Below are 27648 nucleotides of genomic sequence, written 5' to 3' on the forward strand. Positions count from 1 at the left end.
TTTAATTGTTTAGTTATATTCCTATAATCTCTCAGTATTGTTAAAATTGAGATTAAATATCTATATATCAAAAAATGTTACGAAAATACACAGACTTTCACAGGGTGTCCTAACTTTTTCACATGACTGTAGGATACACTATTCTTAAAACATTTTGTATTAGACGACGTTGCAGTATAACTTGTAACATTCGAGTGTTATGTAGTAACTGTTTTGAAATGCGATTACGTTGCACAATTGTCTGACACATGAATCCAGTTCGTGTATGTCATACAGTTCGTTGAGACAACGACTCATCTAGGTTGCATAGGTTATTAACTGGCTATTCTGAATAACCTTTGATCACATTATACTACTGTTTGACTTTTTAAACATTATACGATTTTTATGAGTAAATGTTGCGTGCACTTCTCATGCTTTTCAGTTTTATAATGAGTGCTCTTTCTTTGCCGTTCCCACGTAAACATATTGTGTTTTTCAACTTTTCTGTCGGTCTTTTGGCATATTTTAGCTACTCTTTTACAAAAATCCTTTTAAAAAACAAATTATTTTAGTTTAAAAAATCTATGGCCGCTATATTATTGTTGGGAGCACAATGTGCACATTTCTTCCGATCAAGTCTTGCTACCTAGATTTTAAAACATATTAAACAAGCATGACATCACATTGTATCTATATTTTGCTAAATAAGAAAATAATTTTAATGTTCTGCATTTATTGATTTTTAACTGTCAATATGAAGTTATTCCATTATTTCTGGGCCCGGCATGGCCAAGTGTGTTGAGGAGTTCGATTCGTAATCCGAAGGTTGCGGGTTCGAATCCCGGTCGCACCAAACATGCTCGCCCTTCCAGCCGTAGAAGTGTTATAATGTGGTGGTCAATCTCACTCTTTGTTGGTAAAAGAGTAGCCCAAGAGTTGGCGGTGGGTAGTGATGACTAGCTGCTTTCCCTCTAGTCTTACACTACTAAATTAGGGAAGGCTAACGCAGATAGCCTTCATGTAGCTTTGCGCGAAATCTAAAAACAAAACAAACAATCCATTATTTCTAATAATTATCTTAATTACAGTCACAGTAGCTGCTCTTTAATAATGTTTCTGAACGTTAAGAAACTATTGTTAACTATTTAACACTTGTATTCCGTGATGACGAGAAACCCATTTGAAGTAAAAATGTATCTCAAGACTTTTAATAAAAATTTTAATACCAATACCAGCTATCTTGGTTATACAAAACTTGAAGAACCGATTAGAAGTAAAAGAATAATTATAAAGGAAAGCGTTCACTTATCTTATTCATTTGTCACTGTGGTGTAACATATTCACAATTTAACCGTTGGTAAGAGACGTAAGATATAAAAGGGAGATAATCTGTCCTTATCGGAAATAGAATCAGCCATAAAGTAATAATACTTAAAAAACCATATTCTATCTCTTCATATATTTATCACAGTGAAGAAAATTTATAAAAATATCAATTGAACTTATTCTTAAAGACATCAAAATATAAGACCGAGATACTGTGATAAGAGGTAAGCTACTACCTGTCTTTTGACACGAACTGATACGTTAGTGGATACGAAGGAAAAAAACCACGCAAAGCTATCCGTTTCTGGAATACCAAGAAAGTTATCTGATTCCTTATACTTCGAATATGACTGCTATATTCCTTTGCTTTATTCTTTACCCCTGAAAAAGTAGCGTGTACAGATAAAACAAGTGTTATAATGTCCTGGATCATTGCCCAAGATATTCGTATCGGTATATGTTCCTGTTATTTTGATTATTTCTATACGAGGTCTGTTCAAAAAATACGCGGACTGTTTGAATTGCGCGGCTCCAGTTGGTTCCAGGGGAATCCGCTTGGTGTCGCTAGGTTCGCACAGATCAGCTGATTACGACGCCATTTCCCGATTGCAGGTATCTTCATTTGTGTATTAGCTACGCGGTTTTAAGTGAAGTGCGATTTTTTCGTTTGGCGGATTTCAGAATGAATGACCTGAAGGAGCAACGACTCACTGTGAAATTTTGTGTTAAACTTGGAAACTCTGCGACTGAAACTTTTGCTATGCTTAACACGGCTTACGGTGATGTTGCTATGAATCGTACGGCATGTTTCAAGTGGCATGAACGTTTTAAGGATGGTCGACAGTCCATTGAAGATGATGAGCGTTCTGGACGTCCTTCCACGTCAACTGACGACCCACACGTCGACAAAATCAACACCCTGGTGCGGGCAAATCGACGTCTGACTGTCAGAGAGCTTGCTGAAGAGTGTGGGATATCAGTTGGATCTTGTTACGAGATTTTGACCGAAAAATTGAAGATGCACCGCGTTGCTGCGAAATTTGTGCCTCAGAACTCGTGAGTTTTTGGCCAAACGCTCGATCACTGTTCTTCCCAACCCCCCTACTCACCTGACCTTGCTCCTTGAGATATTTTCTTGTTCCCCAAACTCAAAAGACCCTTGAAAGGAAGAAGATTTGAGACGATTCCCGAGATTAAGGCAAATGCGACAAAGGAGCTGGAGGACATTACAAAATAAGCGTACAAGGACTGTTTCAACAAGTGGAAACACCGTTGGGATAAGTGTGTGCGTTGGGGAGGAGAGTACCTTGAAAGGGTCCCAGACCTGTAACTTCTAAATAAAGTACATTTTGTTTTATGACGTCAGTCCGCGTATTTTTTGAACAGCCCTCGTATAGTATCTAATCATTAGATCTATTCTCGACTGACTTTAAAATCTTTAACTTGTTACAAAATCAACAAAACCTAATATAACTGAATCTTTAAAGTTTCTTTTATAGATATCTAAAACTTAACCTAAGATACGGTACTAACTCCAGTTAAAAGAATGCTACCCAAGAAACACTTTAAAGGTTCTGCATTTATTATTCTTGCTCTAAGTTTTGTGATTCTATACCGGAAATCAAACTTTGGGGCAGAGCTAGTATATTACCAGAGTTGTTCTGAACAGAACTAAACACGCCTACTTCAAATTAAGAAAAAAGACCCAGCAACTTTCTATCTGTTTTACATGAATTTAAGTAAGTTGCTTAAACGCAGTAAAATTATTATTATTCATCTTCTTGGAACGCTAAAATCAGGGGTTCGATTCTCCTCGGTGGACTCAGCAGATAGCCTGATGTGTCTCTATTATAAGAAAAGACATATACACTTATCTTCTTGGAATCGTAAAACACATGGTAAACAGCAGAAGAACAGTTTAACTGGAAGATATAAATCTTAACTCATGAGTTAGGTTGTTAAGGAACTTGACTCATACACACCAAACATGCTCGCCATTTCAGCATGGGGGCTTTATAATGTGACAGTCAATCCCCCTATTCGTTGGTGAAAGAGTAGCCCAAGAGTTGGCAATGAGTGGTGGTGAATAGCTGCGTTCCCATTAGTCTTACACTGCTAGCGCAGATATCCTTCGTGCATCTTTGGGCAAAATTCAAAACCAAACTTAAATAATGATTGTTGACAACTATAACGCAATTACTAATATTTTTTCCATAATCGGAATGATGGAATATCATTTACTTTTGTCAAATGCTGTGATAATATAAAATCTCCTGAGGTCACTCATTACTAAAATATTTAGAAGCATTTATTTTGCTCATTCAAATATTTCATTAAGTGTAAATTCCTTAAAAAAGATGTACTTTACAATTAATATTCAGCCGTTAAGGAAATATGCATTTATCAAAAATTATTATTCAAATATAATTAAATAATCCGAATAGTATATAAAATCTAATTAAAATTGTTTTATTTTGAATCATAATGAAACCTTTCTTATTTGTAATAAAATTCACCATTTTAACGTAGGTATGAAATAATTAAGTGACTAGAAAAATTAAGAATCGGTTAATTAAAATCTCATAAAAATAACGCTCTCTACAATAACTTTATTAAATAAATCTGTGTAAGGGTCAGCGTGATTAGACCCTATCTCATAGCAACAACTTCGAATTGTTAATTCAAATAAAAGATACTTGAAAGTCACCTTGTGTATCTAACTAATAATCATAAAAAAGTCGAGTTTAGCTACATACTACTTTTATTATCCAATGTACAGATAAACTAATTTTAGTTTTAAATTTGAAAATCGCAAAATTTTATAGTTAAGGATAAATAATTTTTTTTAATATAACAAGTCTACTAGAAGATGATAAAATGTTCAGTTACCTTCGTGATAACATGTTCTCAACCAAATACAGGGAAAACTGTTTTCAACACCTATCTAATCATTAATTATTAGCTTCTACGAAGTAAGAATTGAGTTAACAGCATTGTTTGTGTATTTTGTCAGCTAGAACTAAACTGAAGTGGTGACTGGTGAGCCCCTGTATATATATTACTATGGAAAATTATAGAAAATTCCAAAAGGTTCTTGAAGATCTCGTAAGTTCTACAACATTCTAGAAAGTTCCTGAAAATTCTTGTAAATTCAAGAAAATTCTCTGTCAGCTACTCAGCAATGAATCTATCTGAAATGTTCTGAAAAACGGGTAAATTTGAAAATTTCATTACCGAGGTAATGAAAACATAAGGAATTGGGAAATAACACTTTCTGCCCAGGAAAAGAAAAAGAAAAACTTTGTCACATAGTGTTATTCGAACGTAGATTTTTTAGATGTTCTAAACTTATCAGGAACATTTCTTTTCAAAATGGTTGGGTTTCATTCTGAGACATAGGAAGACTTAAAACAAGCAGTTTAATGAATATGTAGGAGTGTACGTGCTAAGAAGTGAAATCATCTTTCTTACTAGGAAAACAGTTTTACAGAAAAAAATTTTGAAACGAATTATATTAACCATAGTAAAGGCTGGACAATGTGTAATTGGTACCAAAAGAAAGTAAATCATTATGATTTTTACACAAAAGCTTAAACTGTTACATCAGTGATAATATTTACTCAATAGTGGATGAAAAGTTACCACGAAGCATACACTTAATATTAGGCAGCTTCTAATCAGTGCTGAAAGACTAAAGAAGGAAAATAGAAAAGTGCAAAAGAAGGAATACAACAGGTTTAGATATATATATAAAGTCATACGATAGTTGATATTTAGAAAAAAAATAAATTCTGTAGGAGCATATTTGAAAAAAACACTCGACAGATAAGTAAATACATATTTATTTACGCATGTATTTTATTGTGTAGCTAATATATATAAACCATGAATATAACTCTCCCCTCAAAACCGTGTATTTCGCATTACAGAGTAGTCAGCTCAAAAGATGTTCCACAGGGAGAAGCCGTGAATTTAAAATTTAAAGAGAAATTTTGAGGCGCGAGTTTGGTTTTGGAAGTCCGTATATCTTGAACAAGTATTTATAACAGCATGCATATAAACTGTTAAAACGTTGTAATAAAGCATTTGTTATATACTTTGTTTCTCACGCAGTTAAAGTCCAACAGCCCACATAGAGTAGTGAACATAGTTAACATAACTGTGGCACGAACTAGGTATAATTGTATTTAATTTGGTTACTTCACTCAAACACAACGTTAGAAAACCCCAATGTAAGATCAATCTAATAGACATTACTTTTGATATTAAATTCTCACAAAATTATCATTACTTAGTAACAAAAGTCCATATAAATTGACGAATAATTGGAGAAATGAGTAATTGTGTGATTGTAAAGTTTTGTTTTGTTTTCATTATTTAACTACATGTAGAACTTGAAATTAAAAATAATTTAATGCTTACTTGGTGCATTATTAAATACCCTTTCAATAACAAGCAGAGAAAATATTAATTATTAACATTATTTCTGTGGAGTTTCATAAACGTTACTATGAATTTTTTTCTTTAAAGTTGTTAGTTTGAGACACATTTTTTATATGTGTATATGATCTTAGGCGTAAATAATCTAACTTCTTCGAGATTTTTATTTTGGTTTTTCATCAGTAGCTATTTCACTAATAAGGACTCAAGCCCATAATAACATTTCCTAGCTATAAAGAGCTCTCAAGTATATAATAATTAATTGTTGTTTTTTCTTCATTTTTGCAATATGTACTTAGTTGTTATTAGTAATGGAAACGTTTCCGTGTAAAACGCGTGATTGGATTTGTTTTTATTTTTGTGAAACAACAAAAAAATAAATAGGACTTGATTTTTGCTGTGATATATATATAGTTTTCCCAACTAGAAAATAATTCTATGATAATATTTGTGTCTGAATTAAATTAGGTTAGCTCTACAACTATTTACAAATCAACAGTTTTACCTGTTATAAAGTCTTATTCCTAAAATATTTCAAAAAGTACAAAATGTTTCATGACTATGTCCTGATAATATTAGTTATTCTCATTTGATATTTACGAAGTTTATCTTTCCATACACGATAGTAACACATACTTGTGGTGTATAATCTTAATCATATCTACGCCTATACTCATTTGTCACGCAAAACGTGCCTTTTAACAATCTTGAGAAGCTCTCTCTTGGTGTTAGCGCCATCTAGTGGACGATAGCACAATGAGCTACCTTAGCTAAAAATTTACACTTAGAAGAATAGAGATGGGCGTAAATACGTATAGTTATTTTCTCTATATAGTTGATTTATGAAGCAAATACTTCATTTAAAAAGTGTTTTCAAGCTCAAAAGTTTTATTTTACCAATAATCATAAAAGCATACGACAATTTCACAACACTGCAAACAGATACACTGATAGATTAAATATGAGCACATGCGTATTTCTTGCACTTTTCCTGCTGCTACTTGATATTGTAATAATTAAAATTACACCATTAACATTATAATTTTCATATAATAATAATGTTGATAAAATTGAATACTGGGAAAGAAAATAAATAATCGACTCTCGATTTTAACCAAAACATATTCTTAAAACATTCTGCATTACTTTTCTATTTATTCTTTTTGATTAAATTGTTAAAAATGAATTATTTTACAAGCAAGACCACAAAAATATTTTATATAATTTACACTGGTTTAAAGACAAAATTTCTTTCTTTAAACATTTTCTATTGTTACCTGTGTAAACCTTCATGTTTAACATTTTTATGTAAATTAAAAAGTAAATACTATCAAAAATACTTGTTGATAATCAGAACATAAAGTAACTCTCGGAAACTGTTCGATCATAGACAGTAAAATATAACAACACAATCAAAGTGCCTTTTTTCAGATAGTTTTAATAATACGTTTGGAAAAAATTAAAATAAATTATAAAGAGACAAAAATAATCGTTATTAAACAGTTTTCATACGTTTGACAAAATAACAAATATTCGATATTCTTACTGTGTTCTACGAACATAAAGCTAAGTTTAGTCGTTGTTTTGCAAATAAGTGTGTTTTATATATTTTAATTCTAGATTCCACTACAATTCTCGCTTGGTATAAATGTCCGATATCCTTTTGTGTTTTTCGTTAAATTCCTCCTTTTCCATTCAAAAATAGCTTAGTTTTCGTCTGAGCCTTACATACACGTATAACCAACAGACGTTGTACGTGCCTTCAGTTAGTTTGTTTTTCACGAAGGAAGGACAAATATATGCCTCGCACGCAAAAAGTTTTCTGAACTGTTTCCTATCAGACATATTTCATCTATCCAGACAGGTGCAGGACACACGGCAGACAGAGATCTGACTCTACGGATTGAAACATGACCTGAATACGAGAGGTTCATTTTGTACAGGGGCCAGAGGGTTGATGAAACTTAACCCGATATATAATGTGTCAAAGAATTGATACTTCTCGATTAGCAAATCGAAAGAATGCACGCCATGACTATACATACACACGCACTTAGATACACGTATATCAACACATCAAAACAATTTTAAGGTAGTTCAAACATTAAATTAAAATCAATATTTTAATGCACGAACGTCTTTAAGTTCTTTCAGTCTTACATCATTTATCTTGAAATTTTCGAAAAAATAATTATACTTTGAGTAATTGTCCTCCCTTTGTTTATACGTTTATGTTGTTTTGTTATTTATTTTATGAAGATACAACACTGATAAGCAGCTGATAAACTGAGCAAGCTTTCTAACGAACGATTATGTGTGTGTTTGTGTATTTTCTTGTAGCAAAGCCACACTAAGCCACATGCTGTGTCCACCAAGGAGAATCGAATCCCTGGTTTTAGCGTTGCAAATCCGTATACTTGCCGCTGTCCCAACGGGGGACCAAAATCCCCTGCATCTCCACCATTTTTCAAACCGTAGAGTCAGCTGGGACAGCGGTTAATCTTCGGATTTACAACACTAAAATCAGGGTTCGTCTCCCCTCGGTGGACACAGCAGATAGCCCGATTAGGCCTGGTATGGTCAGGTGGTTAAGGCATCCGACTAGTAATCCGAAAGAAGCGGGTTCGAAATCCCGTCACACCAAACATGCTCGCACTTTCTGCTGTGGGATCTTTGTAATGTAACGATCAATTTCACTATTCGTTGGTAAAAGAGTAGCCTAAGAGTTGGCGGTGGGTGGTGATAATTAGCTGCCTTCCCTCTAGTTTTACAATGCTAATTAGGGACGGGTAGCACAAATAGTCCTCGTTTAGCTTTGTGCGAAATTCAAAACCAAACCAAACCAACGATTAAAGCAAGTATTTTCAAGTAGTTCAAAATGTTGTCTGTATACGCACCAAAACATAACTATTCCAATAGATGAATTAATTTTGACGTTCATGTTAAGATATTTTATATTTTCTTTATAATATAATGCTTGTGATGTTTTAAAGGGCCCGGCACGGTCAAGCGCGTTAAGGCATGCGACTCGTAATCTGAGGGTCGCGGGCTCGCATCCCCGTCGCGCCAAACATGCTCACCCTCCCAGCCGTGGGGGCGTTACAATGTGACGGTCAATCCCACTATTCGATGGTAAAAGAGTAGCCCAAGAGTTGGCGGTGGGTGGTGATGACTAGCTGCCTTCCCTCTAGTCTTTCTTACACTACTAAATTAGGGACGGCTAGCACAGATAGCCCTCGAGTAGCATTGTGCGAAATTCCAAAACAAACAAACAAACAAACAAAATGTTTTAAAGTTCAAAGAGACTGTCCATGTTTATTAGTTGGAACATTACAAGGGAGAGAAACAAAGAGTTATGAGTACATTGCCACCATCATTTATAATGTTAACCACACTTTACACTGCGATTAATATTTTGTGGTATCATACGGATTCAAACCAGGCTCTCCACTTCCAAAATCCAGCAGAACTGCATCACAGAAGCAACTCGCGCCCAAGAAAATTAATCTTCTAGAAAATAAAATGAAACAAAAATAATTCTTATTTGTTTTTCAGAGTTTTTCAGCACAGAGATATTTGAGTATAACTGTGCCAAATTTCTAAACTGGTAGACTAGAAGAGAGGAAGTTCGACAAAATTACCCACTGCTAACTCTTGGACCATCCTTTTCTGGCTAAACAAGTGAAATTGGCATCATGCTTATTGTGCATATTTGTTCCAAAGTGCAAGAAGGCATTCATGCGGAAATGGGCCGCTAACCATTAGGCCAAGCGCTATCTCACTCCACTAATAGTATAAAAGTTGAAACCCAAATTTGCAAACAGGTTTATGTAAAACAAAACATGAATGACAAACTTCAGTGACTGATGAAACAAAATCAAATTTGCAGCACAAATTAAAATCAAGCCTCCCAGTAGAAAAGCAATAACTAAATCAAAATCAGATGATTGTAAGTACAAAAGTTATTGATTCGAACACTACTCAAATAAAATTTTGTAAGTAATTTCAGAAAATACAAGACAAAAGTGACAAATCAAATTTCAAACATGAACCAAGTCTTCTGAATCAGTACATATTTTACAGTAATAAAATCTGTATATGTCCATACAGCACCAACCCAAAGTGCAATCTACACTAGTTCGTAGGTAAGTTTGTAGGCTTACGTTGCTAAAAATCAGGTTAGATACACACGGCTGGCAGAGAACTGATAGCTTATTTTGTAGCTTTGCACTTAACATCAACCAAAACTGACTAACCTAAGTGAATGTAGAGAAAAAATACATAAAACAATCCAAAATGTATTCACATAATTGCATGCTTGCTTATCAGAACATCCAATGTCTGTCTTTGCTTAAAGGGAGAAGTGCGGGTTCTTCAACAAGATGATGAACAGGTGTTTTTTAGTTTTGAATGTCGTCTCTGTATGCTGCTTCCTCTTTTTTTATGATAAAGCTTAATATTCTAATCAGGAGATAGTTGGCTTGGGAAAGAACGGCACCAATTATTCACCAATACTAAGTAAGGTATAACCAGAACCATGGTACTACTCAATTTCTGAAACAGTACTGCAACAAAACAATCAGTACATTTTCAAGATAATTTGCTCAGAAAAGATTGAAATTGGCTGAAGAAAAAATGCATTAAAACAAATTATAAAACATAAAATATAAATAATAATAGTATTCTTGTATTTATGGGCAATAATAAGTGTCAAGTGCTTGAGGTAGTAACTTAAGAGAAGAATTTACTTGATTAATCTCTGGCCTCAGTTTATGCAAATTCTGTATTTAAAGTATTCTGGGTTTTACAAACTTGTTCAAGGCGCTATAACGTTTAATCTGGTTTAAACAGACGACTACACTCCGTGATGATGGGAAACCAACTTAAAGTGAAAATGTATTCTCAAGACAACTTCAGATGACCTGAGAAGGTCGAAACGTTGTTCTGTACTTTAATTAAAGTGCTTAATACCCATACCAACCGTATTGAGAATACAGATGACTACGCTGCATCGCGTGAGAAGCTCGCAGAATTCCTGAAGTTTGTGCACTTTATATTTGGAGATAAAATATTTTGTTTTGATTTCTTATCATTTGTATGAAATAAATTAATATTTCGTATTTTTGAAGATGAATGTTCTTATTTTTCTATGATGTGGTGAACTGGATTCGCGATTTGAACTTATAGACGGATAGTTGCAAGTTCGAGGATGGCGAGTGTTAGAATTTTATGTTGTGTATGTGTTTTTCTTAGGCCAAAGCCACGTCGGGCTATCGGCTGAGTCTACCAAGAAGAATCGAACCCATGATTTTAGCGTTGTAAATCCGTAGACATACCGCTGTACCGACTTGAGGAAGTTGATTTATTCCAGTTGTTTGTTATATGTATGACTGGTACCAGCTTTTAGTGATAGAATGGTATCCCTTCAGAGGAAATGTGTTATCATTTTCATCTGTTTTTGCTAAATAAGCAGGAGGTCAGTACCGGATCATAGATGTCATTTTACCACTGAATGGATTTGAGTTTTTGTTATGAAGTGTTTAATAATTTTTCTTTTAATTTCTCGTCGTTATTTATTTATTATAATGTATTATCTTTTAATCTTCACTAACAGTTATAACTTCATAAGAGGTAAGCATATTGTTTAATTTATAATAAAGTTCTAATTGGAATTTTTGAGTTTTTAGTTGATTGGAATTGTAGCATTTAAAGACTCTGTCAATCTATTCTAAATCTGTATGTCTAAATGAAACTAGGGGGACCTTTTTTAAAGTGATAGGTTACATATGTTATTTTCTTAAAGTTTAAGATCGGGCTTAATAACAATCAATATGGGCACTAGTTTATCTAGTTTTAAAGTTTTTAATATGTTTGAGATTTCCTAAAATAAATCTTTTGTGATATCATCAAAAAACATTACGGTAAAATTATTTTAATTAATCTTAGAAATGCTGAAAACGTATATTTAAAATATTCTGAAAATAAATTGTATACAAACATTTTTAAAAGAATGCAAAACTTTAAATACGTTGCCTCGATTTTAAATTGTAATGTTTCAGTGTCTCAATTTTGCCCCTGTATGTAATATCTTCAGGTCAAAAAGATTTATAAAAATGGTATCAGATAAAATAATATTTTATTTTGGTCCCTAATAAAACAGTCTATAAAAAAGTTTACTCTTAAAATGTCAAGTATGTTATTCAAATTTCTTACATGGAAAACTTCATTCAAACACTTTATAAATCATAAAACTGTTATATAAGTCATAAAAACAATAATTTAAAACGACAACGAAGTAAACGTTTATATGTATAAAAACCAGCTCAAGTAGTTTTTTTTTACTGATTTAAAGTACAAGTTGAACTAAAATGAAAGTGTTAGCGAAGCATGGTTTAGTTTGGTTTTTTGGAATTTCGCACAATGCTACTCGAGGGCTATCTGTGCTAGCCGTCCCTAATTTAGCAGTGTAAGACTAGAGGGAAGGCAGCTAGTCATCACCACCCACCGCCAACTCTTGGGCTACTCTTGTACTAACGAATAGTGGTATTGACCGTCACATTATAACGCCCCCACGGCTGGGAGGGCGAGCATGTTTTGGCACGACGCGGCCGCGAACCCGCGACCGTCGGATTACGAGTCGCACGCCTTACGCGCTAGGCCATGCCAGGACAGCATGGTTTAAATTAGCGTTGAAGTTTGAAGATTGTCTTATACAATAATTAGATAACTTTTGCAGTTGTTGTCACATAAATCCCTCTAAAATAATTCTGGTTAATATTTTAGTAATACCAGAACTCAAAGTGTTGATACAGCCTTACTTCTTTAACTGATTATAATTCTGGTTAGAAAAATAAATACATTTAAATCTGGAAGAACTAAAAGCTTGGGACAGTTTAAATAAAAATAGCAAAATTGTCATTTCTAATTTTGATAGAAAAAAATAGTGTAACAAATACATAAAATAAAATTAAGGTAAACGGTTACATGGTTACGTCATGATCCTACTGATGCTAGAGAGACTATGCTACAAAGATTATTTCGAAAGTAGATAAGTATATTGTTGTAAATGAGAAACAATATTAAAAATTACATCATCAAATAGTCATCTAGGATGTTTTCTTGTGTTTTTAAAGTTCATAAAAAAGAATATCTGATAAGAGTTATAGTTTCAAATATTAGAACTTATATGTACTAATATACCTTCATCTCCTTTCATTAGTCGTTCAACGTGGTAGAACGGATTTTGTATCGCAACTACATTTTAACATTGATGACGCTTTTTAGTGGTGTGATAATACAGAAAATATATCGCTTTTTTGGAAGGTTATGTAACATCCCTTTCCGACGCAAAACATACATTTAGATCATAAAGTTGTGTTCAAATAGAAGACTTAGCAGTTTTAAAACGGCTACATTTCATGTATTAATGGCACCGAAAGACAAAGCATTATAGAACAATTTAGTCATTAGGGTCATCTAAATAGAGACATGCAATAAGCCATACCCCAACCGTAGAAAACAAGTGTCACTGGTGTCTACGTGTCTTAGATAGCAATGTGCAACATAATCAAGAAGAATTACCTCTGTCTTGAAAAATGACGCAAGTCATGTGCTTACAAAATATTATAAGTAAGTCTGTCACAACAGTAACTTTATATTTCTGTGTGATTGGACAGTTGAATCAGGTGTTGGGAACCGCCATCCTCGTACACTACATAGCTAATGGAAAGTCCTCCGGAAACATTGATGTAACAGCCTTACGACTAAGTCTTTCATAATGGAAACTAAACTGCAGGACTATTGTCAAGATGCATAACAGTCAGACAGAGCATGGCCGAGCAGTGCAACATGAACTATCAGGTCGTCCCATAAGTAATGTCATTTTCTGGGATAGGATAAGTTTAAATGCATATTTCTTGGCTAAATTAAAATTATTCTCAAAGTCATATAAATTATAAGGGGATGACTTGATAGCCTTAAGTGTAAGACAGCTAATTTATTTACTAGTTTTTGTCTTATTTACATTAGAAGCTCCAATTATCATGTCAGAGAAGTACATAAGGCATATAATGTTTTACGAGTTCAGAAAAGGTAAATGTAATACCAAAGCTACGCGAATAATTCAAGAAATATATGATAATGACATTCTGAATGTGATGAAGTGTCACAAATGGTTCAGTAAGTTTATAATTGGTGATTGCAGTTTGACAAATGCATCTGGACGCCCTGTTGAGTTTGATAATGACCTGCTTCTTGTAAGACTTGAGGAGGATTGTACTGTAAGTGTTGAAAAATTAGCCCAGAAACTAAATTCATCTTCTTCCATTGTCCATCGGCACTTGTAACAACTTGGTAAAGTTTCAAAGTTGGGAAAATGGGTAACACATGAATTGTCAGCTGATAATCTGAGAGAATGAATAGACATCTGCACATCTCTTCATTCTCGTGAACTTCAACCTTCGTTTTTGAATCGCCTATTGACTGGACATGATAAATAAATACTCTATCAAGATATTAAGTGCCGCTACATTGGGTTAGTACAGAAGAACCAGCTACACTACATCCAAAAGTGAACCTGCACCCTAGGAAAGTTATGCGTAGTGTTTGATGGGATAAAGGTGATGTAATACACTTTGAGTTATTACAACTAACCCAGAAAATCACTGCTGAGATATACCGTCAGCAACTGGATCGGCTGAACACTGCATTCAAAAAGAGACCTGCTTTGGTGAATCGGAAAAAAAGTTGTTTTCTACCATGACAATGCACCACTTCACACATCTAGAATTATTTCAAGGAAGATTGAAGAGCTTGGCTGGGAGAAACTTTCCCGTTTCCCTTATTCTCCTGAACTTGTTCCTTCAAATTACAATCTTTTTAGAAGCTTGCAACATTATATGAATGAAAAGCAATTTATTTCTATGGATGAGTTGAAAAGTACCTTTTTTGTCTCAAAATCTTTTTAGACGTTGGCTGAAAGTGATGTAAACTACTTTATTGATTAAAGTTGTTATTGGATTATTTTTTCTCCATTTAAATCTTAGTGTTAAAAACAACATTACTTATTGGATGACCTGATATGACCTGGAGCGGCTTAGGTAACTATTAACTTTATCGACATTCGGTTTTTGATGGCTTTAACTTCAAAAAGATAGTGAAGATTCTTTATTAACTTAAAGATAGTCTAGAAAGGCATAAACATTGTTCTCTGCTTTATTAATGAAAGTGTTAGCATCTATACCAGGCGTCCGAAGGTAGTGGAAAGTGAACATATCGTAATGACAAACACTTACATCTACAAAACGCGACCAACAGAAGTAAACTGCCCACTGTCCATGGATTCCATATAAACTTTAGGGCAGAAAATGAAGTTGTTTATCATTACAGAACAAAGGAAAGAAACAAACTTTATGAATCAAGGTTGAAGGATAAAATACGTTTCTCAGTCTTGTACTTTCCTGCACAGCTACTTTTGAGTTTTAATGAGATAAGCAGGATTAACAATAACAAGATTAAGCACTCATGCTCTACACAAATGAGTGAAGGCTTCATGTTGCTATCAATGATCGGTGGATTATTGTCTCGACAACCAGAAGTGAACAATATTCTCCGTGCAACTTGAAGAAGATAATTTTCGTGGTCATCCAATTATGATATGTAACAACATAAGCATGGACATAAGTGCAGGTTACCATAGAAGTCAATGATTGGCCACAAGTCACTCTGACCAAAAAACTTAGGGGCCTCCTTGAATGCCGTTGTCTAATCTCTGTATACGACGTCAGAGAAATATAATAGGATCCTCGATAACGTCATCTGCCAACTAATAGAAGTAAAATATATCCAACAGGTGCAAATAGTACATCAACATTTTATAAGGCATTTCATTTCGAAAGTGTAACTATTACATAGAAATTAATTCAATCAGTTTCTTAGTTTGACCACTCATTTATTAACCGTGTTTAGAAAATAACTGTATCTATCGTTATTTTGGTTTGTATTTCATTGTGTTAATTGCGATTAAAATTCCTAAAATCAAACCCTATAAATGCTCTTATTGTAATATGATAATTAATGTATAAAACGTACTAAAACTTTATAATTATTGCAAAAGCTGTTGGTGCTATACTGATAAAATACCTCACTGTATTTTATTATATTTATTGTTACCGCAATAGAATAATGTTAGAAATAAACGACCTCATATGACAAACACATATGAAAAAATATCAAAATGTTGTTTTTGTTTAATTAAACACTCGCCGTTTAGCTTTACAGTTTTGGAAATCCGGTCGCACCAAACATGCTCGCCCTTTCAGCCGTGGGGGCATTATAATGTGACGGTCAATCCCACTATTCGCTGGTAAAAGAGTAGCCTAAGAGTTGGCAGTGGGTGGTGATGACTAGCTGCCTTCCCTCTAGTCTTACATTGCTAAATTAGGGACGGCTAGCACAGATAGCCCTCGAGTAGCTTTGTGCGAAATTCAAAACAAACAAACAAATTTACAGTTTTGGTTGTCCTTTAGTGAATGCTCCTGAATTAACTGTAAAGCGAATCATTTAGTGCTCAATTAAATAAAAACAACAGTTTGGTGTTACGATGGTGTTTATTTCCGGTACTAACATGTCTTCAATGCACCAACATGCCCTCAGAAATTAAATAATGTGGTAGAATAATCTGTTTACTGTATTCTCTGTCATCGCAGAGGAAGTACAGAAAAGTTTAGTGGGAGCTTCGATCATTCACTGTTATCTCACTTAAGATATGACACTTTAGTGAGTTTTGTATTATTCTCTGTTATCACACTACACGACGATAATTAAGTAGATTTTGTATAATAATAATGTTATTATATATGGTATATTGCAATAAATGTTATTGTATTCTAGATTAAATTCTTCACTGTGTTATACTGTGCACTTTGTTGCTGCGATACATGTAAAATGTTATGGTGTGTTTTATTACGTTAATTAATCTCATGGTTAGGTGGTTAAGGCACTCAACGTGTAATCAGAGGGTCGCAGGTTCAAATCCCCGTCGAACTAAACGTGCTCGCCCTTTCAGGCGTGGGGTCTTTATAATGTTATGGTTAATCTCACCATTTGTTGGTAAAAGAGTAGTCCAACAGCTGTCTTTCATCTAGACTTATACTGCTAAATTAGGGACTGCTAGGGCAGCTAGCCCTCGTATAGCTTTTTGCAAAATTCAAACTGATCTCACAGCACTGATAGAATACTTCACTAAGTTTAATCATAGTCATTTTGTGATAACAGTAACTCAAAACTTCAGTTTGTTTTATCACAATATTTCTATCTCGCTCTTGCGCATACACACTGATGTGTCCTTTTCCACACAATATTTTATATGAAAATCATTAGCGCACATCCTAAGAGGTATAGACCTGGCATGGCCAGGTGGTCAGGGCGCTCGGCTCGTATTCTGAGGGTCGCAGGTTCGAACCTCCGTCACACAAAACATGCTCGCCCTTTATGAGATTGGTCAATCCTGCTATTCGTTGGTAAAAGAGTAGTTCAATAGTTGGCGGTGAGTGGTGATAACTAGCTGCCTTCCCTCGTCTCCTTCACTAAGAAATTCGAGACTGCTAGCTCAAAAAGTTCTGGATAAACTTTGTGCGAAATGCAAAACAAACAAACCATCTCGAAAACGTTAGAGTTTTTATTGAATTTTACGTGTTTGTATCTTGACAATTCTTAGCAAAGAACTGAGCAATTTTTCAGAATTTTTTTTTTTATCAAAAGCTGTAAAATTTTCAACACTTAACCTTTTTTGAAGGCTTCAATTCTTGTAAACATACTTTTACTTATTTTCTTTGTTTTTACATATTTTGTCTATTTCTTGTTCAGAAACACTTGATTTGCTTCTTTATTAATTTCAATTTATTCCACATAACTTAGCTTCCTAAACTAACTAAACATTTTACATTTCGGTTACTCCGTGAAAGTTGTCAGCTGGTAGAACACGGATAAGTCTTCAGATTTACAACACGAAAATCAAAAGTTCGGTTTCCACTGGTGGACGCAGCAGATGGCCCGATGTGGCTTTGCTATAAGTCACATGTACCCTGGAAGTTAGTGTGTAGAACATTTAGGGAATATTCAGCATTTATTTTAAATTTTTGATGAAACACAACTTGCTATTTAGTTTTCACTTCAAAAAAATTATAGTGAACATAAATATTGTTCGCTGTAATATACTGAAAAGGTTATCTAATTTTGTTTAGATTAACTTTAATTTAAAGTACTATCTCTAGAAGTCGCTTTAACCATTCCGTTTTGGAAGATATCTTATTTTGAAGGCAATACGTGCAGCAAGATTTAATACGTGATCGTAATAGACTAAATAGAAAGTTCACATCTCTATGTTTTCTACGCAAGACTTGTTTTTTTATACATTTAGATATAACATATAATATTTAATAAAAAATTATGTCTTTCAATGAAAAACTTTCTCCAAGTTGAACTGTTTTTGTTCTTGTTGTTGTTTAATTTCAGGTCATAAACCTTCGATACATTTCATGCAAAATAAAAATGAACTTTACGATCTTAACCCCTTTACAAGATCCACATCTATTTAGCTTTCGGATGATTTTGTTTAGATACTAATATCATTATTTTCCAAATTGTTTACGTAAGAATGTTATAAACAAATTCTTCGAATATAGAATATTTTATTTTGTTTTGCTCTTCAACTGGATTAATATATTTCTCTTTCATTTCAGAACTGAATGACTGAAAAGTCCAACGTTGAAGATTAGACTCAGATGGTTTAAAATCTGAAAGATTTACTATTTTTGAAGTTGGATTTTTTCAGAACAGACGTTTCCTTTAACATCTGGGCTTGTTTTGTTTTTCACAAACCTCGATTTGGTTGTAACGCTTGTGATTTCGTCGTTGATAAATCTTACACGTCTGTTAGAATTGATTTCTCTCATCAGGCCCTTGTCAACCACCTGTCAACTGTCAACGGCCCTCGGAAGTGAAGTAAGATTTAGCGATTTCTATGATAAGTTTATAGATAATTTATCAATAGGAATCACCTGCTCCAAAGATAAAAACGTAATGGAAATATTTTTGGTTGTTGGTCATTTTCTTAGTTTTTTAACTTCGCTGCTCGATAATGATTAAAACTATTGAAGTTTTCTGTAAGGTTTTCTAAACTTTAACTGACTTGTATTAAATGAGTCTTTGGCAATTTACAGTTGACCATGAAAGACATAGAAACGTGCAGTTATTTTTAAACTTACGTAAAAAAATGACGTTTTTATGTCTACTTTGTGGGTCACTGTTTCCATGTTAGTTTGTGTTTCAGAAATGGTGACGATAATTTCACTTCGACATATTTTACTAGTTATCTAAGTTACATTTTCTTCAATAAAGATAGAAATGCAGCTACTATATTACAAAGGTTTTAACACAGGATTATATTTAAATAATATAAAACAGTATTTTGGAAAGTTAAGAGATTAGAAATATAAAAACGCACACATCTTCCTTGAACTGTATCGTTAAATGAGACTTACCTGCTTATTAAATATTCTATCATGTTCGATATTATTGTTCTATCTGTCAATTACTAACATAGAAGCTAAAAGTTTTACTTCATTTTGTTTCATGTTTTATCTTATTTTACTTACTTTCAACGCTACTACTATTTTGTTTTTTACAAATGACTCTTTTTGTGCATATTTCATATTCTTCAAAGCTGGTGTTTGATGTATTTCCATTCTAACACATGTTTAAAATACTAAACTTTACTTTATAATTCATGATTGCTTTTATTTTAGACTATTTTGTCTTCTCTTATCCATGCAGTTTTATTTTCTTACTATAAACAACTATGTAAGACTTTAATTCGTAAAGAAACAATCAAATCTTTAAAAGCGAAATAGATGTATTGTTTTCACAAATTGATGTATTAACGAAGAATCCCGCCACAGGCACAGCAGTATGTTTGAGGACCTACAACGCTAGAAATTGGATTTCGTTACCCGTGTGGGCAGAGCATATAACCAAAAAAACAATAAATTAACGAGAAATCATGAAAAGATACTGAGCTCGCAACTTTCTGTAGTCCGGAGGAATTATACTGTAAGCCCCCGAGTGGCACAGCAGTATGTCTGTGGACACACACCGCTAGAAATCGGGTTTCTATACCAGTAGTGGACAGAGTACAGATAGCCCATTATGTAGCTTTGTGCTTAATTCTAAGCAAACAAGAAATTGAAATTCGAGTTTTGGATTTGTTAATATGATTTATTATATCTCTTGTTGAATTAGTTTACATTACTCTTTGAAAATGAAACGATGAATATGATTATTTAAATACCATTCTTTTTCTTTTAGAAGCATTAACAAACTTTAATATTTATTATTTAACCTACGCACACCTTTTAATTTCTGTACAAACGTTTGTGAAAAATAAGATTAAAGTAAGCTCCGCTGATTATATCTTAGAAATAAAGCTCTTGGGTCGCTGCAACTTCACAAGTGGGTTTATTTTAATTGATGACCATATAGAAATAATGTTTTGAATCTTGGACGGAGATCGAGATGCGAAACAAGTTTTAAGCAAAAATCTTAGTAATGAAATTCATAGAAAACTGAATTGACATTCATAGTAGGTTTTTAACATTATAGATTTAAGTGAAATATGATTTCACATCTAATCAAAGATCATCTTCAATGTTTCATGAGCAAATGGTGAATATTAATAATAAAATTGATGAAATATAGATTCTTGGTTGGGTTTACTTCCTCTGTTTATGTCCAATTACAAGTGAACTGGAATTGCAGAGTCTTGAGGAAAACAAAGTTATTATTTATACTACTTTCTACCCTTTCACCATCCGTCTCACTACTAAAGCCTACAGACAATATGCTTGAACAAGTTAAACCATTAGACAACCTGTTAGAATGTAGATGAACCACCACTAGCGTACCCTAGCGGACACCGTATAATTAAGTAGTGAGTAATGGCAACTCACTGCTTCTCAAAACTATGCAGTGTAGACCTTCAGACATTGGGAATTCCTTAGTCACTAGCGACGGGTTTTCTCTATCTAAGCTCGTTTATATTTATATATTCAGAAAGGATGCTTTCCAAGCTGTGATTTTGTTTCAACCTGATCAAGTTCCACCAAAGTTTTAATAAACAGACAGGCGAGCTTACTTTGCCACAACTTGGTAATGTAGATTTATGTGTCTACGTATATACACATGATCCAAGAAAGATTAACTCAGACACAGCATATTGAACCATTATCTCAATTATGCAGCGTGCTGGAGTAACTGTAAGTAATGTAAACAAATGTACTATAACATTAACATAAATAAACTCTATAATTACTTATAAGTACACTCAAACATATATGTACATCCAATTATATTTCTTCACAGTTACGTAATGAGCTTACGAACAATGTTTAATGACTACATGTACTTTTCTCTATTGTATCTTAGAGAGACATACATTCTCTTATGTATATACCAAGCCTACAAATACAGTATTATTATATGTGTTCCGCCATACTCTATAGTGTTGTATTCTAAATCTGGGTATATTATAGTGTACTTATGCGTTTAACACTATATTTCACAATTCAGTGAAACTAACACACTTTTACGTATGTTTTAAACTGGAAGTTCACCTAACGTACACTATATTAAAGATATATATATCTATCGTATTATAAGACTACATATCCTACACTCTGAACCCTTATATACTATAATGTACTGTGCATTTACCCTAAGTATACACTATGTATTAAACCTCCACCTATTCTTTCACGTAATACAACGAGCTTGCATATACTTCAAAGCTTTACTTATTAAGCCTATAGGTCTCCTGTAAATCAGTGGTAAGTTTGCATGGATAAGTGTTTAAAAATCGGGTTTCGATACCCATGGTAGGCAGAACATGGTTTGAAATGTTGAGCATGTTTTTATACGAATACTGTGTTAATTATGATTATAACTTACTCCTACAGCTGAATGTCTCTACCACGTTGACGTAATTTGGAAGAAATATAGAAATAAGCAATTATAAAATTCAGTTTCTGGGATTGAACTGGTATAGAAACAAAGACTGAGTGCGTTATATAAAAAGGTTTTAGAGTCTCACTACGTCGTTAATGTCTGCGTCGCCATGTTTTGTCATGCTGTTTTTCGTGATCATGCATCTTGACAATAGCCTTGAAGAGCAATTTACATTTCAAAAGGCTCCATCGTAAGGCTGTCTTTTTCAATTCACACCCTTACGTGGTTTCAATAAAACATCTAATGAATGAGGGAGGCGGCTTCCCAGCGCTCACTTGGTCAGTCTCAGCACATAAAAATACACAGTCGACTTCACCGATATGTCTTTGTACAAAATAGCACGATTACTCTTTTCGTTCTCCATCTGCTTGAGGTAATCGACAAATAAACTGAAATGACGTGAAAGCATTTCGTACACGTGTCTTGCGTCACTTTTTAGACGGAGATTTTTTAAATTATATTGTGTACTATTGCTTAATATGCTTGGCTGTTTTTTTGCATTTGAAGATTCTCATCTGTTACAATATGCCTCACTTTGCTTATCATGCATTTACTTACCTGCAACAACTGACTTGTTGCAAGTTTATTTTTGGATGGTCGTGCCGCTCCAAATTGATCTATATTTCTTTGTTTTCCAATATTATTAAGTATAAGAAATGTTTCTGTTTTGTAAGTTCTAAATCCACAACCTGATCACATCTTTATGATTTAAGTTTACGAATATCTTGCGTACAAAAGGGCTGTTAAGTACCGTTCTCAAAATCGAAAAATCTTCGAATGCATCACACGACCTACAAAAATACCAAGCTATATTAAAATGTAGTTTTGATACATCCCGTCGCACCAGGACTTTATTTCGGCTGTAGGTGTCATGGAGTTTGTTCATTTGCATACTGAAAATCATTTTAATATAAAGTACTCAACTTTTTGTACGTGTTATACATTTGCATTCTGTGTACAGTTCCATTAGAATAGAACCAAATTAAACAAGATATTAAAGCTCTAAGTGTAAATTATAAATACATTGAAATACAGATTGTTAAGTTCTCACCTAAACAAGTTTGCTAGTTTCTGTCGTGGAACACAAAAGTAATACCAAAGTTTTGTAGAATATGAGATCCAAAATAAAAAAATTAGGTTTATAATTTTATCAATGTAGACAAAATTATTATAAGAGAAAATTCAATTCTGTTTGTTTGCTTTTTAAACAAAAAGCTGAAAAATTTTAGTTTTGTCTACTGCAGATCAAACTCCACCTGGAGAAGGGGCGAAATATAATTTTACATCTAAGCAGGACACAGGTATCCAAGGAGAACGACATAAAATAAAAATAAAAGATTTATCAAAGTAACATATGTGAAAAACATTTATTCAACATATTGAATATTATAGTAGCTCTTAATCTAATGATTTTTTAATCTTGTAAAAATATACAATAACTCTCAATATAATAAAAATAACTGACAATTTTAGTCTGATAAAAACACAATATACTGAAATCTACCTAAATCTATACAGTATTTTTTAGGCTAGATAATACACCTAATGCACTTAATCAAGATTAAAACGTTTAGTTAGTTGTTTGTAGTGTTATAAAAACAACAAAACGATTATCATTATGGTAGTTATAAGAGAAGTAATGACGTTACACAAAAAAACTAAATTAATCAAAATCTGATGACAAAAACCATTTTGGTAAATAAATCAAAATATTGGTAATCATTTAATAGCAAAATATATTTGTTTTCCTCGTAAGATAAGTGTTAATATGGGGTTTATTCACTGGGCCCTCTACTGGCTCAGCAATTATATTAAATGGTTTATAACGCTAAAAACTTGGTTTCTTTACATGTGGCTCACCCAGTGATACAGCGATATGTCTGCTGAATTAAAAGGCTAAAAACCAGGTTTTTATACCAGTGGAAGACAGAGCACACATGGCCCATAGTGTAGCTTTGTGCTCAATTCGAAATAATAACTTTTCCCGTGGTAGACATAGTACTGAGGACATGTTGTGTAGTTTTGTGTTTAACCAACAAACGAAACAAAAACATCATCTTTCACTGGACATCAGTTCCTGTCTTCGGGTATAAAAGTTAGCATTTTGCAATTATTTCAGAAACAGATTCATCAGAGCAAGTTATTTTATTAACATTAAAACATTCAAAAATGTAATGAAAAGACAAGTTACTTTTATTGGAAGTAATTAATTTTTATTTATAAAGTTTATATTTGTGTGTGTGTGTGTGTCCGTATATAGCAAAGCCACTTCGGGCTATCTGCTGAGTCTACCGAGGGGAATAGAACTCCTGATGTTAGTGTTGTAAATCCAAAGTGTTATATTATGTCTTCAAGTTTATGACAGTACACTGAAAAGCCCGCCGTTTTCACACTGTTATTACATTTTAAAACGAAAGGCAAGAGAAAGTTAACATATTTTTTCGGCCTGTAGACGTATATTGAAATGACATTAAATCTTTTCCCAGCTGTCGTTATGAGACTTAAGACCCTGGGGCAGAGACTTGATCGAGGATGGAGTTCTACAAACCTTGTTAGTGACGGAAATGTTCCAAGACTACCCTAGTTGTTTTGCCTTGAGGAATGAATTTCTTATGATGACCTCTCTTTTCTTTTTTTAATGTCTGTCTTATGTTGTTATTGCTTTTCTTTTGAGAACATTTTGTAACTTTCAAAAGAAAAACAATTTTCTTCTAAAGACGAATATAAACTTGGTATTAGTTTAACTTATATGCAGTAATAAATCATTACGACTAAATTAACTCGTCATACCTAACAGGTATCTAAGGATTATTTATTTATATTTTTCTCTTTCTGAAGACTGGTAATTAAGGATCGGACTTGCAATTTGCAGGTTGCAGGATCGAACCCCGTCTCCAAACATACTTGCTCTTTTAGCTCTGTGGCATTATAACATGACAATCAATCCCATTTTCAGTTAGAGTAGCCCAAGGATTGACGGCAAGTGATGTTATCTAGTTGCCTTCTTTATAACCTATTACATCAAAGTTAGGGATGTCTAGTCCAGACAGCTCTCGAGTAGCTTTATGCAAACTTCAGTAGAACAAACCTCCTAGTGGCACACTGGTATGTTTGCGGACTCACACCCTTAAAAACCAGGTTTTGATACCCGTGGTAGGCAGAGCACCGATAGCCCTCTGTATAGCTTTGTGCTTAATTCCAAACAAACAAACAAGCTTTCTGTAGATTTGAAATTCATCAATTATTTATTCATGTCGTCTGTTTCTAGGAGTGACATTTTTAATATCTTTAACTCCTGTTACCTCATTATAAAGGCTCTTATCAATAGCTCCTATTATATGTATACTTATCTTCCCCTATTCTAAGTGATTTTCTAACACTGTTTGTGTACGTAAGATTACGATGTTCACTGGTTATTCTAACACTGTTTTATGTAATGACAGGTCTGTAGATGTCTCGTTTGTTATAAACTGACCTCTTTCAGCATTACTGCTATCTATGGCAGCCGGTATTCTACTTTTTAAATGGCACAGTATTGGTGTGACAGGGTTTTTACTTGACATGACAGTGATTAAGAATCCTAATAAAGAAAAACATTGTTCAGTATCAAATCTAAGGAATTATTTTAGTGTTTATAGATAAACAACTCTCCCAGTGTCAGGTTCATCTAAGGTAATACAATATCTCATACATTAGTTGAAACTTGAAACTGGTAAACTTTAGAAAGTTTGGAAGGGAAAAATATTTCATTAATAACGATATAAAATCTCAAATTTACTTGGTAATTTTCTAGATGGAGTGTAAACATATGTGTAAACTACCTGTGGTAGTGAAAGACTTAAATACTTTAAAGAATATGCATATAAGAAGTTATAATGAAAATAGACTTTTAATTAAACTGTTAAATATACTGTTAAGTAAACTGGTAAAACTGATATTTTTTATTTAAGTAAACTTAATGTTTATTTTCTTTACCTCCATCACGACAAGTAAGCTCAATATTCTAATTTGTAACACAAGAAACATTGATTATCAGAAGTAATCATCCTCTCCCAGAACTACTGAAAGATATTTTAATTGATTCTACTGTTTACTGAAGATGTCCAACCCATTACATTTGATAAAATACACGAGTTTGACTCTTCATGTCTTCGCAACATGAAAGGCTACAGAGATCAAAGGGTCTTACAAAATAAAAGAAGCAAAATTTCATCTTAAAGATCTTCAAGGTCCAGGTGCCACACAAAGTATTAATTATGATTATTAATTTGAGAGCCCAAAGCATGGGTGTTGGTAGATCTTCGAAGATATTCTTCTCCACGCCTACTTAATGGAACGTTATGAGTCAACAAGCCTTCCATAACAAAACGGCCCTTCAGAGCGACTTTGTCAAAGTACATCTTGAAAACATGGTAATTACTGTCCAAAGTTGATATTGTTTTCCTTTTGCGAAACTATAAAAATTAAGAATTTTATACTAAAAATTAAGAATAGATTATGAAACATGTTAAGCTTAATGTTTATATCGATCAGAAAATAACAATTGCTTCGATCAAATAGAGGTTTGTGTACATAAAACCCATTCCGATTTTGTTGCAAATGAAATGAGAGACATATAAAATTATCTCAAAGACGTGTCACGTGGAATTATCTTCATGTGGGTACTTTCGAAAATAATAAATTGTATAAACCCACAAACATTAAATAAAGTGAATTGTCTTCTTAAAGAAAAAAGAATAAAATACCATGAAAAATAATAATTTCTAAATTCAGACATTTTATTTGTATTTTCAGTTTAGAATGATGCGTTCAGTGTCTTTTGTCCTGTGTATTTATACGTAGAGGAGTGAATACTTAAACTTGTATATCAAGATATGGTTATGTTGACTCCTATAAATAACAACTCTGTTATAAGTAAGACAATTCTCATTATACATTCTTGTTTGTGCTCGTTCTTCCTTTATTCAAACTCCAACTTATTGATTATTCTCTGGTCTTCACTCATGACCAAGCCTTCTATATGCCAAATGTTAATTACTTAAATTTGCATTTGATATATGGAAAATTAACTCACAACCCAACAATATCTATCTTGTGTATCTAAACAATTCATTCTGATGGTCATGCTTAATTAATGTATTTTCTATGACAATGAGTTAGGAAATACTAGCACGTTGTTGGAAAGCTTCAAGAAAGGAGAAAAGCTATCTTATTATTACAGTATTTTTAAAGAAAAGATACGTTCACAATAAAAATCACTGTGACTGACTGTATGAAGTATCTCATTGAATTTTAGCATGAGAAAATACTGTGTTTTTCCTTTTTAAGGCTATACAATAAAGTATTACGAATGTAAAACAACACTAAAAACTACAGAGAAATTGAATCAAAAAGGTTCAAATATTTCTGAATATTAATTAAAATATAGTATTATTTGCTGATATATATTGAACTCTGAAAAATTTGAATTATATTGTAAACAATAAAAAAATTTATGTTTTTATCCAACATGTTAAGTGTTACCAATAGAAATACTGTGTTCTATTAAGATATTTATTTAGTTATATATAATGACTAGCTTCTAGGACCAAACATGTTGGGTATTAAAACTTCAATTTGGTTTTGTTTTATTTAAGCACAAAACTGTACAATGAGCTTTTTATACTGTACTCATCGCAAGCATCGTACCCAGGCATTTAGTATCATCAGTCTCCAAGTCACTGAACTACCTCTGCAGTGAAACTTCAATTAAAGTAAGTAAACAAAAATATAAATTTTAATGAAGACGCTTTACTGATTGCACTCAACAGTACACCTAATTTAGTCCAAAGAAAACCTGAG

General features: G+C 33.1%; 1 protein-coding gene across 23 annotated transcripts in view; it reads right to left on the minus strand.

Moving 5' to 3' along the window:
* LOC143258576 (POU domain, class 3, transcription factor 4-like) overlaps nt 1–27648 on the minus strand; it is a 205914-nt gene that overhangs the window by 141584 nt on the left and 36682 nt on the right. For 2 of the 23 annotated variants that reach the window (XR_013032389.1, XR_013032372.1), the window contains one exon: nt 94–1019. The exons of 9 other annotated variants lie outside the window; for them this stretch is intronic. The gene's annotated coding sequence lies outside the window, so the exon portion shown is untranslated. Of the gene's footprint in view, nt 1–93; nt 1020–17156; nt 17832–19195; nt 26262–27648 lie in introns of those variants that run through there. 12 more of the 23 variants (XR_013032384.1, XR_013032375.1, XR_013032374.1 and 9 more) reach the window with 10 other exon arrangements.

Source organism: Tachypleus tridentatus, chromosome 8 (genome assembly GCF_004210375.1).
Source record: "Tachypleus tridentatus isolate NWPU-2018 chromosome 8, ASM421037v1, whole genome shotgun sequence".
Taxonomy (NCBI): Eukaryota; Metazoa; Arthropoda; class Merostomata; order Xiphosura; family Limulidae; genus Tachypleus; species Tachypleus tridentatus.